This window comes from Callorhinus ursinus, unplaced genomic scaffold, assembly GCF_003265705.2.
Source record: "Callorhinus ursinus isolate GAN/ISIS: 27379988/994484 unplaced genomic scaffold, GSC_fseal_2.0 scaffold15, whole genome shotgun sequence".
Taxonomy (NCBI): domain Eukaryota; kingdom Metazoa; phylum Chordata; class Mammalia; order Carnivora; family Otariidae; genus Callorhinus; species Callorhinus ursinus.
The window spans coordinates 43772737-43789469 of NW_027397077.1; the positions used below are offsets into that span (position 1 = coordinate 43772737).

A 16733-nucleotide genomic window follows, 5' to 3' on the forward strand; every position below is an offset into this window, starting at 1 on the left:
AGCCTGAAAATATTAAAGACAGGAATATAAGACTTACGCCATGAGCAAAGATAAAAAATACTTGAAAAAGAAACCAGATATATATGCATGAGGGTGAGTTTCCCATTTCTCGGCTGTCATGGATTTTTTTTCTCCTGAGTTGGCCTGGCAGTAGTAATAGAAACCATATCCCTCTGGCTAGTGGATACAGGAAAAGAGCCTTTGAGGGCCAGAGAGTGTGGGAGGGAATTCCAGAGGAGAGAAAAGGGGTCCTAATTCTGTGTGGATCTCTGCAGGTGTCTCAGCCTAATTCCTGAGCACATATGGCACACATATAAAACAAGAGAGCTACTTGATCTAATACACAGAATCTCAACTAGTCGTATAGGCTGACTGACCCAGACCAGGTCGATTGCCTTCTACAGCAAAGCAACATCTCAAGAGGCATATACCAGGACTGAGAACACAACATAACATTCACAATGTCTAAATATAATACAAAATGACTCAGTGTACAAAGTATCAGGAAAATGTGACCAATTCTAAGGGATGAACACAATCAACAGACGCCAACCTTATAGTCTACGATGTTGAAAATATATTGCTAGGTAGTCACTCGGTTTGTGGTCATTTGTTATGGCAACCCTAGAAATCTACCAGGGTTTTCTTCTGATGTGTAATAAAGTGTGACTCACTGAGGAGCGCTTTACCACATTCATTGCATTTATAAGGATTATCATCTCTGCAGAATTTTGGTGGCTAAGGAGCTTTAACTCCTGGCACTCTAGCTTCTCGCTTTCCTTGAAATCAGAGGAATTCTTTACAGTATGACTTGTCTGCTCCCTTCCCTAGTGACGGCCTTCCTACATTTATTACACTTATGGGAATCTCTCCACTATTAATCCCTTGAGATCTTATGAGGTTTGTTATGACTGAAGGTTTTCCCATACTGATTACATTTTAAAAGTTTTACTCCTGCCTGGGTTGTGCTATTACAGAATAATTTCCCACAATCGTTATGTTCATAAGAATTCATGCTAGCAGCTTCTCTTGTTTTTGTCTACACTACATTTGAAATGCCCTCAAATAATGATGGGATATTTTTCTTAGAGGAATAAGCTTTGAGCTCAGATGAAATTGGTTTTTCACTTTTACCATATTCCTGTCCTTCCTCCACAGGCAATGCTTTATTGTAAATGAACACAACTGGCTTGAACTTTCCTTTTCCGTAAATTGTATAGATAACTATTCTTTGTGAATATTTTTATAATCCACTTAGGCATATTCTTGGTCAGAAGTGTCCTGTTGTGTGTCTGATACTCTGGTTTCAGGTCTACTCTTCAAGAACTAAAAAGAGCTCAAGTGCAAATAGTCCCCGCCCTATCCGAAAAAGTCCCCGTCGTAAGCCAGTTGGTACCAAAATGGACAATGTGGGGAAGACGACATGGGAATTATTTCAGATATAATCTTATATAATGCAGAAAATCCATAAGGCACACACAGGAAGCAAGCAGAGGAGAATGAAAGATAAACCGCACAGACTGGAGAGTTACTAGAAACTGAAGAGCTTAGAAAGATGTCAGGGAGGATAACAGAGTAAGGACTTCCAACACCCTGCTTCACAAAAGCAATGAGGACCCTGGAAAAAAATAGTCAAAACCAACCCTTTCAGGGGCGCCTGGGCGGCTCAGTCAGTTGAGCGTCTGCCTTCGGCTCAGGTCACGATCCCGGGGTCCTGGGATGGAGCCCCGCGTCGGGCTCCCTGCTCGGCGGGGAGCCTGCTTCGCCCTCTCCCTCTGCCTGCCTCTCTGCCTACTTGTGCTCTCTATCTCTCTGTCAAATAAATAAATAAAATCTTAAAAAGAAAAACATCAACCCTTTCAGACTCTTGAAATTAACCAAAGGTTTGTAGTAAGAGAGCATTTATTCAAGAAATGTGGCTGAATGGGGGTAAGCCCAGCAAGTTCTGTGGCATTGAAATTGCTCTATCCGTCCCCTCTTTTCCTGGTTCGTGGGTATCTTTGAAAATGTCCGTGGGTATCTTTGAAAATCAGGAGCCAGCAGTCACGGTGAAAATCTACAGCCCAGCAGCCAATGGAGGAGAAAGAACTGGGTTGGAGCCCTCCAAGAGAACTGTCACTATTTTACCTGTCTGGAAATCCCGGAGATAACCCCACTCAAAGGCCTTCTCTTCATTTGCCCTTACTCGGAATTACCCACTGTGAGAAGCCTTGTCAACAGGCCATCCGTCAAAAACTACCAGTAGCAGTTGAGCTCCCTGAGGTGGTGATAATAGGTGGGGTAAAAACCAAGTTAACCAAAAGCTTTTAGAAAGTAAAATCTGGAGAACAAGCTGTCGGGGGGGGGGGGCGGAGGGGGGGGGGCAGGGGGGAGAGAGCTCTGAATTCCAGGGAGTCTAAAAACCACAATCACACATAGGGTATTGTGCACACTCAGGGCTTCAGGTATGCTAGGAAAGACGTGACAAGGCCCTGGGCTCTCCCCTGGGACTGATCATGATGCTTTGTGCAAGCAGGAAGCCAAGGCTAAGACAGGGTTATTTAGTGCCCTGTAGTGTCAAAGTCATGCCCCTCAGTCCCAAGATGAGCAATGTTAACACCCTGGGCAGGTATCCTTTTACCTCATTTTCCTCAATCACAGAAATATCACCTATGGTTGTGACCTCTACTACCTCCACTCCCATTCTCCCATCAGCTCACCCAACTGGCTTCTGTTTGTACCACCTGACAGACACCAAGAGCATCAGCAACCCCCATGTGCCAAATCTAATCATCCCCTCTGGGTCTCTCTGTTCAGTCTCAGTGGGTTTTCAGCACAGGGTGGCTTCACCTTTGTTGAAATTAGCTCTTCTCTGAAATCCACGTCATTGCATTTATCTGCTTTGCCATCTGCCTGACTGTACACCCTTTCCTCTGTCTCCTTCAGTTGTTTCTCTTCTCTCTAAATGTTAGTGGGTCCAGGACTCAGGGTGAGGTCTGTATACTTCTGTCTGCACCCTCAGTGCCATGGTATTAAATATGATCCAATTCCCATGACTTCCTGTCTCCCTCCTACCTAGAGTGCTCTCCACAAGGATATCTAATATATCTCATACTTGACAATGCAAACGCAGAAGTCCCCCCTGTCCCCTGTCCTGCCCTGGGGAAAAAAACTGTCCCTATTTTTCCTGCCCCAAGTCTCTTTTCCTCTCTGTCCAGTAGTATCAGGCAACATGAACCCTCTGGGTGGCTGTCATGAGCATACTATGAAGGCACACGCACGAGGTGTATCTTCCCACAACATCAGCTTTATTGAGTCACAAAGCAAGGTTAACATCATTATAAAGCAGGTTCAGGATTCCAAACTCAATGACATTTCACCCCATAATTAACTTGGCTTCTTACATGACACACAAAGCAGAACATAAGACAATCCACACGACAAACAAGATAACACGGAGGGCAGGAAGTGAACGAACCGAACGCCAGGTCAGTCTGTGGACACGCAGTGGAGATAAGGCCTCGGTCTGGTCCGGATCAGCTCTCGGCACTTGCTGCTTCTGATGTTCAGTGAAGGATCTCAGTTCTGTGTGGAGATCAGTCAGGCAGAGAGCCTTCAGCCGCAGCTATCTTTTTGAAGTGGTCAGACAGAGGGGTCCATGTCTGAGGAGTCTGACGGTTTGCTGCAAAAATCCTCCCATTTTAAAGAGATTTAATCAGTCTCGGGCCCCTGCAGACCTCTTCCGCTTGCGGTCAGTCCCTGGGGTGTCGTCAGCTGGTGCTGGTCTCGGCAGTATCTGGTAGCTGCAGTCCACTTAGCTGCTCGTGTCATTGCTTGATGCAGGCCCCTGCGTGACATGAGTGACTCCATCTTGCTTTCTATGGTTGCCCAAGCCAAAAGCTCAGGAATCAGCTTTAGTTTTCTTTTCTCCCGTATCCATCACACCTATCCCATCAGCAAACCCTGCCTTCTCTAGAGCCAAAATAATATATACCCCAAATCCAACCACTTTTATTCTATCACCTAGTCACATGGTGTGATATAATACAATATATGTTCTATTGATACCCATCTCTGTGGTGGCAAGATCTGCTAGGTGCTCACAAATCCTCTTCAAACAAGATTCATTTCCCAGTCTCCTTGCAGTTACTTCAGACCAGATGACTGAGTTCGTGCTGCTGGAATATGGAAACAAGTAGCATATGTTGCCTCAAGCCTAAAATGTCCCCCTCAATCGGCCTCTCAGAGGCTAGAAGCAGGGGTCGAGGAGTTGGCAGTCACAAGTCATTCCACCCCAAACCCCAAAACACCTTCTGGGGTTGCCTCCCAGAATTGCCTCTCAACCACATCACACTATGCAGTATGAGAAATAAACTTTTCTATGGTAAGCAACTGAGATTTGGGAGCTTATTTTTGGCACTGCAGCCAGCATGTACCCTAAAGGACACATACAAAAAGCACATGTAGAGATGGACCCACTTGGACCAGTAGATATCTCTGTGACAGTGCTTGAACTGGGTGCATCAGACAAGGAGAACCTCTGCCTAATTTACAATGTTTTTATTTTCGTAAGGATAATGAATATATAGATTTTAGGTGTGGGTAACAAATTTAAAAGACAATCCCCACATTCCCCTCCTTCTGCTCCTGGAAAACTCTATCCCCTAACTGTCCTTTCTTAGCTCACCTCCATGGTTCCCTGGGCTCCATGGCCCTGGCTCAGGGCTAGGGAAGAAAAGGAACTATGAGACACAGTCGGTGAATCAGTCAACAGACACTTACTGGCACCAATTCCCCTGGGCCCTGTGCTGCTGCAAACTGGGCACTAGGAGATAAATGAGTCATGGTCCTCGATCCTGGGAAGCTCCCACAGTCTGGCAATTTCTCCTCAGAGTGACCACTCCGTGTCACGTTAACCAGCTCACAGGCTAAAGATGGGACTTGTCCAGGATACAAGGGAGCCCACTCTCTGGGTCTGTCTCTTCATCATTGTCCAAAGCTAGGAGAGAGGCGGAACAGAAGAGATCACCGCATCAGGGCTAGGATAGTGGTGTGTGCTCAGATCAAGGGGAAAGGCCACAAAGGTAGAAGTGATCAAATCAGGAGCACCTAAAGAAGACCTGTCTAAGGTGGGTCTTCATGGCTGAGCAGGGGCTCAATGAGACAGCAAGAGTAAGGGAAGGAGCATGCAAGGCTGCGTGAAATGATCCTTTACTTTCAAGGCACTGATGGCCTCAGTTTGGTAGAAACACAGGGGGTGTGCATGGGAGAGGCACTCTGGGCAGACGCCCCCATATGAATTTGGACTTCACCCACAGGGCTGCCCCAACCATTGTATAGACTGTGTCCTTGGGTGCCTGGCTACAAGGGCAAATAGGGCTGAATTCCAATCAAGCTCAACCCACCAAGCCATGCACCCTGGCACAGGTTTGGGTCTGCCAGGAGAAAGCAAAGCGATGCCTTTTTCTCACCTTCCCAAATGTGCTGTGTAGTCTAACAGCAGCCTGGTTTGTCCTGCCCCCAACACCACAGTTCTCAAAGCCTTTGAAAAGGTTTGTAGGATCCTACTGAATTTTCACAACTCTCTGGAATAGGGATTATAAGCACAATTTCATAGATGAAGAAATGAGGCTGAGAGGTGGAGAAAGACAAAACTCTCCAAGAGGCAGTTCTCAAGTTCCAGGGATCCCACCCGGGCCAAAAGATCTTGGGACAAACCAATGAGACTCTTGGCCATTTGCCCTCTGCAAAACACAGGCTTGATGAATACAACTAAGATTTCTTATATGCATTACATAACATGACCAGAAATAGAAATATGAACAAGGCAAGGCAAAATCATAGCTCTTGAAATCATCCTAATATTTCCTTCCACTTTATTGGACTGTCTTTGGTGAAAATTCATCTATAAAAGGATGGCATGTCCCCTCGTGACCTGGCAACAGAGACCAGGTCATGACCACTTTTTGATGAAAATCCATTTTGTGGCCCCTCCTAAGATGGCGGTGGGGGGGGGAGCTACAATTTCACACATTTGAAATGTTAGAAAGTTCACTGAGAAACCAGTGCAAGTAATACTCCCTGATTTTTACCTAATACTACTTGGGTGGAAAATAAATGAGATTTTGGGGGAAAAGTCCTGCTGATTGAATTCTGTTTCCTGGCTTATGAAAAACAGAACCTGACAAAGAGAAGAGGATGTCCCCCTAACCCTGGCCAAGGTCCCTGAAGCATCCAGGCAACAAAGGTTGGAGGAAGAAGCTGCGTGTGAATTCAGACCCTGAACTAGCTTCTGAGTGCAACTATGTGGTTTGCTATCCAAGAATGGATGATGGTATTGAAACACTGGGTAGGTAAGTTTCATTACTCCCATCCCTGTGTATATCTGGAACATTAATTAGATACATAAAATTCATCAAGAGTTGTACTAAAAATACGTAAGCTGTTTATAAAACAAGTTGTTAAGGGGCTTTCTAAAAGTTCCAACAACCAAGCCAGTTTACAGGTAGCCAGTACTCAGTGGCTACTAGAGAAAGCTTTGAGTACAGTTTCGGCGCCATCTCGTGTCTAGTATTGAGATCAGCACATCCAAACAAGGAAACAAATACATAGAGCAGAGGTATGAAGGAGTTGATCTACTCTGGGAGGGGTGAGTAGCCAGGTGTTCCTGAAAATTTAGAGAGGGAAGGGAGATGCAACTGGAGGAGTAGGCTGGGGTCAGCTCCTGAAGGAAGGCTTTATCTCATGGGCACTGAAGGGGGGTGAGCACCTCAGTGATGTCATCAGATGTGTGTTTTAAAACAATTCAGCTGTAGGCATATAGGCATGGGCTTCAGGTGCTTATGGGGTCAGCACGTGCAAGACTATGCTTACTGTCTCAATTCTTGGGCCAGATCATAGGAAGAACTGCCTTCTACCAGAATATAAGCAGGGATTATTGGCTGATTTGTTCACATTTCTATCCACACTGCCGGGTACATGATAGTTTTTATCAAAAAATAAAAGGGGCATATTTTACAATATAAAGATGACATGATAATACTGTCAAAATGCAGATCCCCTACCCCATCCATCCCTAAAGCACCTTTTTAGAGAATAAGGGATACACTCTGACTTCGCACCAGCCCAATGGGCAGACATCACTCTCCTGACCTTACAGATGAAAACAAGGAGGCTCAGTGAGGTGGCCCTGCTAAGGGGCAAGGATCTCTCCCCATCTGTGACTCTTTCACTACTCAGACCCTAGAAAGCTCCTTGCTGCCTGTTTCATGTACTTTGGGACCAGGCAAGGCTTAGCTGTGTGTCAGCGGTGTCACACACGTACCCGCTGGACTGCCAGGTTACAGCATCTACCGCACGCCAGGGAAATGTTCTCTGAACAGCGTGAGGGACATTTACAGCTCCAGAAAAACAGTCTTTCAAGTGACCTTCCCCAGGACGAACCCCAACGACAGAGGCAAAATTCAGTCCCACTAGAAAATATGAAAAGTCTGTATCATCCCCTGAAGGGGAGGGCTTAAGAGAGGCTGCACACACCAGCGTCTTCTGCCTCCTCCCATTGCCCTAATTTTACAAATGGGGAACCTGAAGCCACCAAAGGAAGAGAGGTCTCTCTGAAAGTTACTTCGCAGGCTCAAGAGACCGGAGCGCGCGGCTTACCCGCTGGTCCTAGAAAAGAGGGGTCCTGAGGCGATGCGCCACAGGACTTCCGGAGCAGCCTCACCTCTGCACACCCCCAGTGCCTCCACCAGCCGCTACCCACTGCGCCTCGGTCCTGTCACCCACCTGCTCGGCTCCCGGGCATCCGCTCTGCCCCGCCCCTCGCTCCGCCTGGCCCCGCTCCGCTCCACCTGACCCGCTCCGTCCGCCAGCTTGGCTCCGCTCAGTCCAGTTCGGCCCACTCAGCCCTACCCGGCCCTACCCGGCCCCCACCCGGCCCCACCCGGCCCCACCCGGCCCCACTTGGCCCCACTCGGCCCACGTGCTTGGCCTCTTTCAGCCAGGAGAACGCAGTATCTTCTCACCTCTGCCCCATCCGGCCCCAGGGCCACATGCTGGGCACAGCCGGGCTCCACCGCGCGTACCTCCTCGTCCCCTTCTTCAGTAACACGCAAAGCCCCCCGTACACCTGCCAGCTCCTCTCCTACCAGGCATTCTGGGGGAGCTAGTCCAACACGACCCCGCAGGGGTGTCCCAGGATTTCCGTCATTGCGGAGGCTGGGCGGACTGAGGGACAGTCCTGGGTTCTGGCATTTGGTAGACCTGGTGTGGCGTCCAGGTCCTCCACATCGCCACTGGAGGACCTTGGGGGGCACTTCTCCCTTCGGAGTCTCAGTTTCTATTTGCAGAATGGAGCTGTGGATAATTCTGCTTTCCTGGGGCTAGTGGGAGGACCAGGGAGCCCGTGAGCACGTGTTGAGCGCCATTTGTGTGCGGAGCGAGTGTGGACGCAGAAAAGATCCTGGCGCAGCATCCTCCAGGAGCACACAAGACTAAACAGGGTGTGTTTTAGAAGACCAGGCCCTCTGCTTTGCTCTAGCTGTGTGGCTTTGAGCACGTCACCTAGACGCACTGAACCCTAAGTTTCCGCTCCCTAAGGCAGGCAATAGCTCCTTTCGCAAGCAACAACCATCTGCGCTTGCCCTCCCCCTCCAGCCCAAGACGTCTCAGAATGAGGCTGCCCAGGTGTCAGTCCCATTCTCCGTTGTTCAGAAGGTTGGGTTGGGTCAAGGATAGCCTCTCGTAACAACCCTGCGTGTAACTAAGATTCGTTCCAGAAACATTAAATAGCTTGAACTCAGAGATGGGGAGAGAGGGCAACGGTTGGGTACTTGAGTTGCAGGCTGCAGAAACGGAATTTATTAATTTAAATAAAAACAATTGTTGGAAGGATACCAGGGAGATAGTGGAATAAGGGAAGGCTGAAGACAAGGATCAGTAAAGCAGGAAGGAGCCGGGCTGTCCCAGGTGGTTTTGTGCCCCAAACTTCTGAACAATCTTGGACACTACTGCTATATGAAGGCACCACAACCCTTTCTGCTGTCTGACTGGGCTCTCACTGCTAATGGGGCATAGGTGTCCAGGCATTCTTCACATTGACCTGAGCAGGTTTTGAAGGATGAATAGAAAGTTGCCAAAGGAAAAGGGAAGGGGACCTTCCGAGTAGGAGCTGCATGTCCAGGGCATGTCCAGCATAGGGCAGGAATCTTGGGGCAACTCAGAATTCCACTTGCCACACTGTGCCAGTCATCTTACTCAAGGCTCACAAAAACCCTACAAAAATAGGTATTACTAATTTTTTGGAAAATTTTCTTATAAAAATGTTAAAAGCTTTTATAAAGGATTCAAGCTATAGAGCAAAATGGTACAAAAATGAGGGGGGTAGGCTTCACACATATTCTAGTAACCTAGATATCCAGGGTTAATATTAGGCCACATCATTCCAGATATCTTTCTAGGTATATCTGTTGCTGGAGGCAGGAAGGAGAGAAGGAAGGAGGAAGCTTGGGTGGAAGGAAGGTGGGGAGGGTAGAAGGAAGGGAGGAAAAGAAAGAACTATAAATTGGGATGACACTCAGCATGCTAATTTTTGTTTATTTCCATTTGGAATGTTTATTTTAATAATTACGCAAATATAAGTTTAAGTCCTGAATTTTCATTTAACACTGTATCATGCAAAATTTCCAAGACTTTAAATATGCTTTGGAAGCAGCATTATAATGGCTGTACAATATTCTATCAAATTCATGAATTATAAATAATAATTTATTTTACTATTTATCTATAGTTGGACATTTTAATTGTTGCTAATTTTCACTATTATAAATAACACTGCAGTAAACATCTTTGCATATATGTCTGTGAACCTATCTCCGATTATTTCTTTAGAAGTAGCATTACTGATTTAAAGACTATGAATATTTTTGAAATAATTCTCAGTTTGCTTTCCTAAAGTTAGTATTAATTTATAACCTCACAAATAGTGCATGAGTACCTGTTTTAGTGAGTACTGAGAATTAACATTTAAAGTATATTTTGTCAATTGTACAGATTAGAAATAGTATTTTATTGTGGCTCTATTGCATATTTCTCTAGCAATGAGTTTGGTAATTTTTTATATATTTTTGTAATTAATGTTTTTCAATCCATAATTGTCTATTCATGTTCTTCTTTATTAGAGTCATAGTGATTTTTAGAGCCTCTTATTATGTCTTAAGGATAGCTACCTCTTGTCAAAATTATTTTTACCCAACTAAATATTTACTTTTATATTGTTTATAGCTTTGTGCTTGTTTTTTATGATGTACAGAAATTTTAACTTTATTACATCATTTTTTCCTTTGTGATCTCTTTCATTGCCTTTGTCTTAGAAAATTCCTTTTTACCTTCATACCAGTTAAAAAGACACATCTGTTTTCATCTAGTATTTTAGAGTTCCATTACTTACACTAAAATCTTTAATAAACCCTTTAGTATGTTGTAAGTTCATTGCTTAGTTATGCTTCGATAGGTACATTTCCAAAAGTCTTTGCTGAATGAATCATCCATCTCGCTTGCATTTGTTTATGATGTTTCTTCACAATACACCTGTTTCTTAGTCTGTGTGCTAAATTTTAAAAATAAAATATGGAGCTGATTTATACTGAAATTTAATGAAAGAAAAAGAATCTAATTGAAATAAGAACAGTTGCTAACTTTACTCATTGTTTTGTTACTGTTATCGGATATTATTTCCTACAAGACCCCCTAAGATTATAAAGAACATTAAGAAGTTGGGGGTCATGTGTTTGTTTAAATTAAGTGTTTCACACTCAGCTCTATTTTTCCCTGCTGTGAAGAATGAGAAAAGTTAAGTCCCTCACACTCTCTTCCCTGCCCACGCCCAACATTCGGCTGCTGGGCTATTGTTTTTATAATGCCAAGGTCTGTGATAATCACATTTACTCTGCCACCTCCCTTCCCTTGGATGTTTAGACCTAGTTCTGGGTTTATTTGGAAGCATTGCTTACTTCTGGTCCTGTTACTCTGCCTTTTCCCTCTCCGAGTTCCCTGTCTAAATTTATCTCTTGGTTGGCATAGTCCCACTTATAAATGTGAAATCAGGCTTGTTCAAAGACACTTTGCCCATGGCCAATCAGTGCAGGAGTTGAAGATTCTCATCTACATTCACCAGACTCCAGAGACAGTGCTTAGGAGAGCAATGGGAGCCACGAGCTTTTAGTCTTGGGGTGAAGGAGTACGGGTACCCTCTCTTCTGGAACCTTCTAGGGAGGCCAGAGGAGCCTGGATAGGATCGCAGCTAACTCTGATCCGGGGGGTTAGATTCGGGGCTGGGCAGGCTTTCTGTGGTGCTTCCGAGAGGGCTGAGGAAGGAATTAATGACACAGGTTGCTGGTCCTCTTGGCATAGATTTATCTGGAGTCTGACGACTATGGACAGAAAGTAGAACAATGAGTGTACTAGCTTTGGGGGCGCATATACGAAGATTGGAATGATACAGAAATTAGCGTGGACCCTGTGCAAGGGTGATACACAAATCTGTGAAGCATTCCATATTAAAAGAAAAAAAAAAAGACAGTAGAACAATAGGGAAGCCCAAAGCATCTGTTTCCCTTCTATTAGAAACAAAAATTCCCCAACCAGGAGCCTAAACAAAAAGAAGTCTATTTTCCTTTCACTTCGGGGAAAAAATGAAAGCCTAGAGGTGCAGTCTGGGCTACAGTGGCAGCTCATCCACGCTGGCAAGCCCCGGGGTCCTTCTTGCTTTCCATTCTGCCCTTCTTTTCAAGATGGCAGCCAGAGGACCACCAAGAAGGGGAAATTCAATGGACTAAGAACCTGGGACTTCCACCTACATCTCTGGCCACAACAGAGTCCTGGCCTCTCCTAGCAGCCCCGGGTGCTGGGCTATGTCATTTTGTAAGTCTGTCAAAAGACAGAAGCTTCGTCTCATGGTAACAGACATTTCTTCATTGCTTTTTAAGCTATGATAGTGACAGCTACACCTACTCGTTTACGGATCTTTGTTGGAAGTGCCAAATGTGGGTCAGGCGCAGGGTTCACTATTGTGTATACGGTGGTGAAGTGACAAGGGTCTGGTCACATGCGTCACTTGGGGTGCTCACTATGTGCAAAGCACATAATATGTATTACTCCTTTTATTTCTTGTAACCGCACGGGGAAGTTAAGTATTATTATCTTCATCTTATGGACAAGTAAGCAGAGGCTGTGAGAGGCTAATAATCTATTCAAAGGTCCATAATTATATAACAGAGCCAGAATCCAAACCCATGTTGGCCTCCTCCAAAGCTTCGGCTCTTAATAATTTTTTCACACCAGTGGTTTCCATCCCTGGCTGCATCCAATGCCTGGGACCTATCCCTCAGATTCTGATTTAATTGGTTGGAAGTGAAGCCCAGGCATCCCTAAGCTTGTATTATCTTGTTTAATCCTCACAACAACTGGAGATGGAGGTATTTTTCTCCCTATTTAAAATTAGGTAAACTACAATCCAGCGAGGTAGACTCACTTGCCCAAAGTCACACAACAAGTCCACAGTGGAGCTGGGATGTGTGTCCACATCTCTTTACCTTCTCTAAAAAGCTGTCCTTGGCTCCAGAGAAAGGTGACTTCCGTTAAGTTGTGGAGTACACTGGCCAAGCTCTCTGCTCCAGCCAGCCCAGAAGAATGGGAATGTGTGTGCCTGAGGGGCAGGGAACCACGTGGAAGCTGGGTGATAAACGGGTTGGGTTATGCCAGGATGTGCGGCGGAAGCCCAGCCTGCTGAAGGCAGAGGTGTGGCTGGGCCAGGGTGGGGGCCGGACATGGGGATGCACTTTTTCCCCAGCACAACAAGCTGCGGGCTTCCTCCTCCCTAGCTGAGCCCTGCCTGATATGTCAGGCCTGGAATGGGCCACTAGCCAGGGACTGGAGGGCTGGCAGGCAGGCAGGGGCCCAGGGCCAGTCCCCAGAGGAAGTCACATGGCGGGGGTCACAGGCCTGACCCAGGAATGGTGAAGGGAGGGAGATATTTCAGGCCTGAGAGGAAGGGCCGGGCCCACGAGATGAATCACCCGGGACAGATTATCCTGAGGAAGACCTTGGGGGTGGAATTGTGATAAGCACCGTTCTCCCAAGGTGACCAGGATCCCGTGGTCTGCTGGCCACTGATCAGCCAGGCCACGTGTGATGAGAGCACTCAGATGTATCTAAGAAGGCCCACGAGCTCCAGATGCATTGCCAAAGTGACTTATCAGAGACCTTATACCATGAGGATGAGCATTTCCACTTTTCCGGACGAGAAAACGGCGCTCTGGAGCTAAGTCACTCGCTTGAGGTCACGTGGCTGAGGTGGGATTTGAAATGGGAGCCTGCCTTTCAGCCAGCAGGCCTCCCCAGAGCGGGGGACTAAGACTGGGACTGCCCTCCCTCTCCACTTGCTCCCTGTGTGGATCCAGAGTCTCACAGACAAAATGGCCGGGCTCTACTCCTAATGGCAAGCCCGGCCTCAGGTCTCATGCTTGCTTCTGGATGAGGCACTAGACTTTTTCAAACTCCTCAAGGTATGAATGGGAAGGATGGATCTCAGAGAGGGCAAAGGGCTTACCCAGGATTCCGGAGTAAGTCAGTCAGAGGCCAGCTCTATCTGGCTCCTGCCTCCCAGCCCACGGGTCTGTGCACTGCACTAGTATTTGGATCCTCAACAGCCTCTCCTCCAATGAAGCCAGACGTTGCTGGCACTTGGAGAGCTGCTTAGAGGCAGAAAAGCGACTCCCCCTCTGCCAGGAAGCCCTGTTTGATCTGGAGGGGACCTGGGCATCTGTATTTGTAATCAAGTCATTCTGATGGACTAAGAAGTTTGAGAAACCCTGGCAGGGATGATCTTTAAGATTCCTTCTGGCCCTAAAGGCTGGGTTCCAGTATATGTCATTACCACCACCACCACCACCACCACCACCACCATCATCATCAAATACCAACTTATGCTGAGTGCCTGATCTATGCCAGACACTCTGCTAGATGCTTTACATATATGACTGTGTGTAACTCAGAGGTAGCATTATTATCATCCCCATTTTACGGAGGAGGAAACTGAGGCTGAGGGGGGTTAATCATTTTCCTAAGATAGCACAGCCAGTGACTGAGCCGGGACCCAAGGCTGGATCTGCTGCTCTGGTGGGCTCAGCACCCTTTCATATGTGACTCTTCCCCAAGCCAGCCATGTTTTGGGAGCCTCCAGTACCTGCTTTGGGATTCAGTCTCCCCATCTACGGGAGGGACAGTCTCTTTGCACCCTTCACACTCTGCCCCAAGTTTGCAGACAGGCCTTTGGGTTTGCTGCCCAGCTGAGCAGTTAACAGGACTTTGGCAGCAGGAGGTGTGAGACGCTGCTTTTCCAGCCTTGATGCCCAAGTTCCAACTCCTCCCAGTCAGGATGCCTTGGCCCTGCTCATCCTGGCCCCACTGTGTTAAGCGCTGAATCACAGACCTGGAGTGAGCGGACCTCACACATAGCAGTGGGAGGGCTGGGATGGAGTTGAAACCGGCGCAGAGGCCCCCACTGTTGGCAGGGGTGGAGAGATGTGGGGGAAGACAGAAAGGGAAGTGATACTTTCATTAAGCATTCCCTGTGTGCCGGACACTCAGCTAGTTGCCAGGCAAGCACCTGAACCTCTCCACATCTCAGCTTTCTTTTCTGGAAAATGAAGCGGTTACGAGGAGTAAATGAGGCCCATTCAATGACTCAGTCACCCAACAATCAACCATTGAAGGCTGATTATGTGCCATGCCAGCCGTCATTCTAGGAAATGCAGCAGCGAGGTGACGAGTATCTGTCCCTCATAGGGCCAACAGTGCAGCCGGGAAAACAGACTTATAAAAATAAGTCAACAAAGAAACACATTCGTGTAAAGTTGGAGAGAGTGGCAGCAAATGCTAGGAAGTGAAATAAAGCCAGGGTGAGATGTGTGCAGAGTGTTGCGAAGGGACAGGACGGATGGTCAGGGGCTGCTTGAACCAAGTAAGGAACCACCGATAAAAGTACCTGGGAGAAGAGCGTTTCCGGGGAGCAAAGAACTAAAAGAGCCCATCAGGGAGCCTGGCACACAGTGGGTGCTCAATAAATGGTAAATGCTATCATAGTTCAGAGGGAGGGAACAGTTCCTTCTTTTACCGGGAGGGGGGGTGTCTCTGTGTTGCTGTTGCTTCCTAGCTGTGGGGATGTGGCCCGCAGGCACCCCCTTCTCGTCCCCCTTGCCCCCACCCCAGGAGAATGGGCCCGGAGGTCGACAGCCCCAAGCAGGAGGAGGAGGCCGAGCTTCTGTGGGAAAGGCTGCATGCACACCGCCCACCAGCCTGACACACAGTGGGAGCTTTCCTAAGTGGAGACTGCGGTGCCAGTCACACGGGGGCCTGGACGCTGGACAGCTACAAGATAATAGAGGCTCCCTCTCTCGTGAAAACCTCCACAGGGCTGGGTCATGGCCGGTGGCTTCGCACATCCACAGAATGAAGTCTACAGGCCTTTCCTCTCAACTCCTGAGCAGCTTTGGCAACCTTTTTTCCAGCCCCCCCGCCCCCCGTCTCCTCCCAGCTCATGGCTCTCTGCGGGCTGGACACCCTGGGTCCTGCGAACATCGCCCGAGCATGGCATCTGTGAACCCTCTTCTGGAAGTGCTCACGTGAGGCGACGGGGGCCGACCACCACACAAGTCAAGGTGATAGAGCGAGCTAGCTCTCTGCTCTGACTGGGCCAGCGCAGGGCCCCATGGAGATTAATATCCCTGGTGGAGGAGTCTGCCAGGGAGGCTTCCGGAGGAGGGGAACTGCATCTCAAAGCGTGTTTTTGGTCATTCGGTTTTCATTGAAGAGGTCTTCTCTGGCCACATTGGCCGAGAGGCCCCATCAAGCCCCTCTCTTTCACGCTCCTTATTAAGACTGCACTGTGATGGTGAGCAGGACCCCGTGCTGGCCCCTGACCTGATGGAGATCCCCCTTCCAGCACAGGGAGACAGACAAGAAGGAGACAAGGCACAGGAAGAAAAGCAGGGTCCCCGCAGTAGCCAGTGCTGTGAAGGGATTAGATGGGGGAAGGGAGGGAAGGTGGCTGGAGGTGCAGCTACTGTGGACTAAGTGGCCTGGGAAGGTGTCTTGGAGGGGTGACATTTCAGGGACTTTCTCAAAGCCCACACAGGATAGTCACAAAGCGGAGGGGAGAACCTCATTCTCTTGGCTTCCTTAGAAGAGCTTCTGCTCCATGCCCCGTGGTCCCAGACTTCCCCCTGGCTGGAAAACCCACACCTTTCCAACAGCCTTCCCCAGACACCCATCACTGGGGGGCCTGGTTCACGGGAATCTCTGCTCCTCCCAGTTGCTCCCCAGCAGCTCTAAATACTTGAGTTATAGAAACTTTTTCTCTGGCTTGTGTTGCTACAGTTTTCTTATAAGCACAAATGAAGAAACAAAAGAAGCAAATACACATGGGAAGATTCTACAACCCGAACCCCAGGAATCCGAGAATGGAGACTGTCTTAAACATGGACATCCTATCCTGATCAGTGGTGGCACCAAGTGGTGGCTGTGGCCTTTCCAACAATTTAATGCTATAGTCGCATACACAGCACATTGTAAGCACTTGACATGTGGCATCTCAAACCTCCCAACAACCCTAGGAGGGCGAAACTCTTATAATCCCAAGTTTACAGATGAGGGAACTGAAGGGAGGAGAATTTAAGTAACTTTCCCAAGGTCACCGA

General features: G+C 47.7%; 1 non-coding gene across 1 annotated transcript; it reads left to right on the top strand.

Annotated features, from left to right (window-relative positions):
* The first annotated feature begins 11435 nt into the window (after positions 1 to 11435).
* On the top strand, positions 11436 to 11539 carry LOC112834320 (U6 spliceosomal RNA). The gene has a single exon (XR_003210844.1). It is a non-coding gene; the product is annotated as a U6 spliceosomal RNA (small nuclear RNA).
* The last annotated feature ends 5194 nt before the right edge of the window (positions 11540 to 16733 follow it).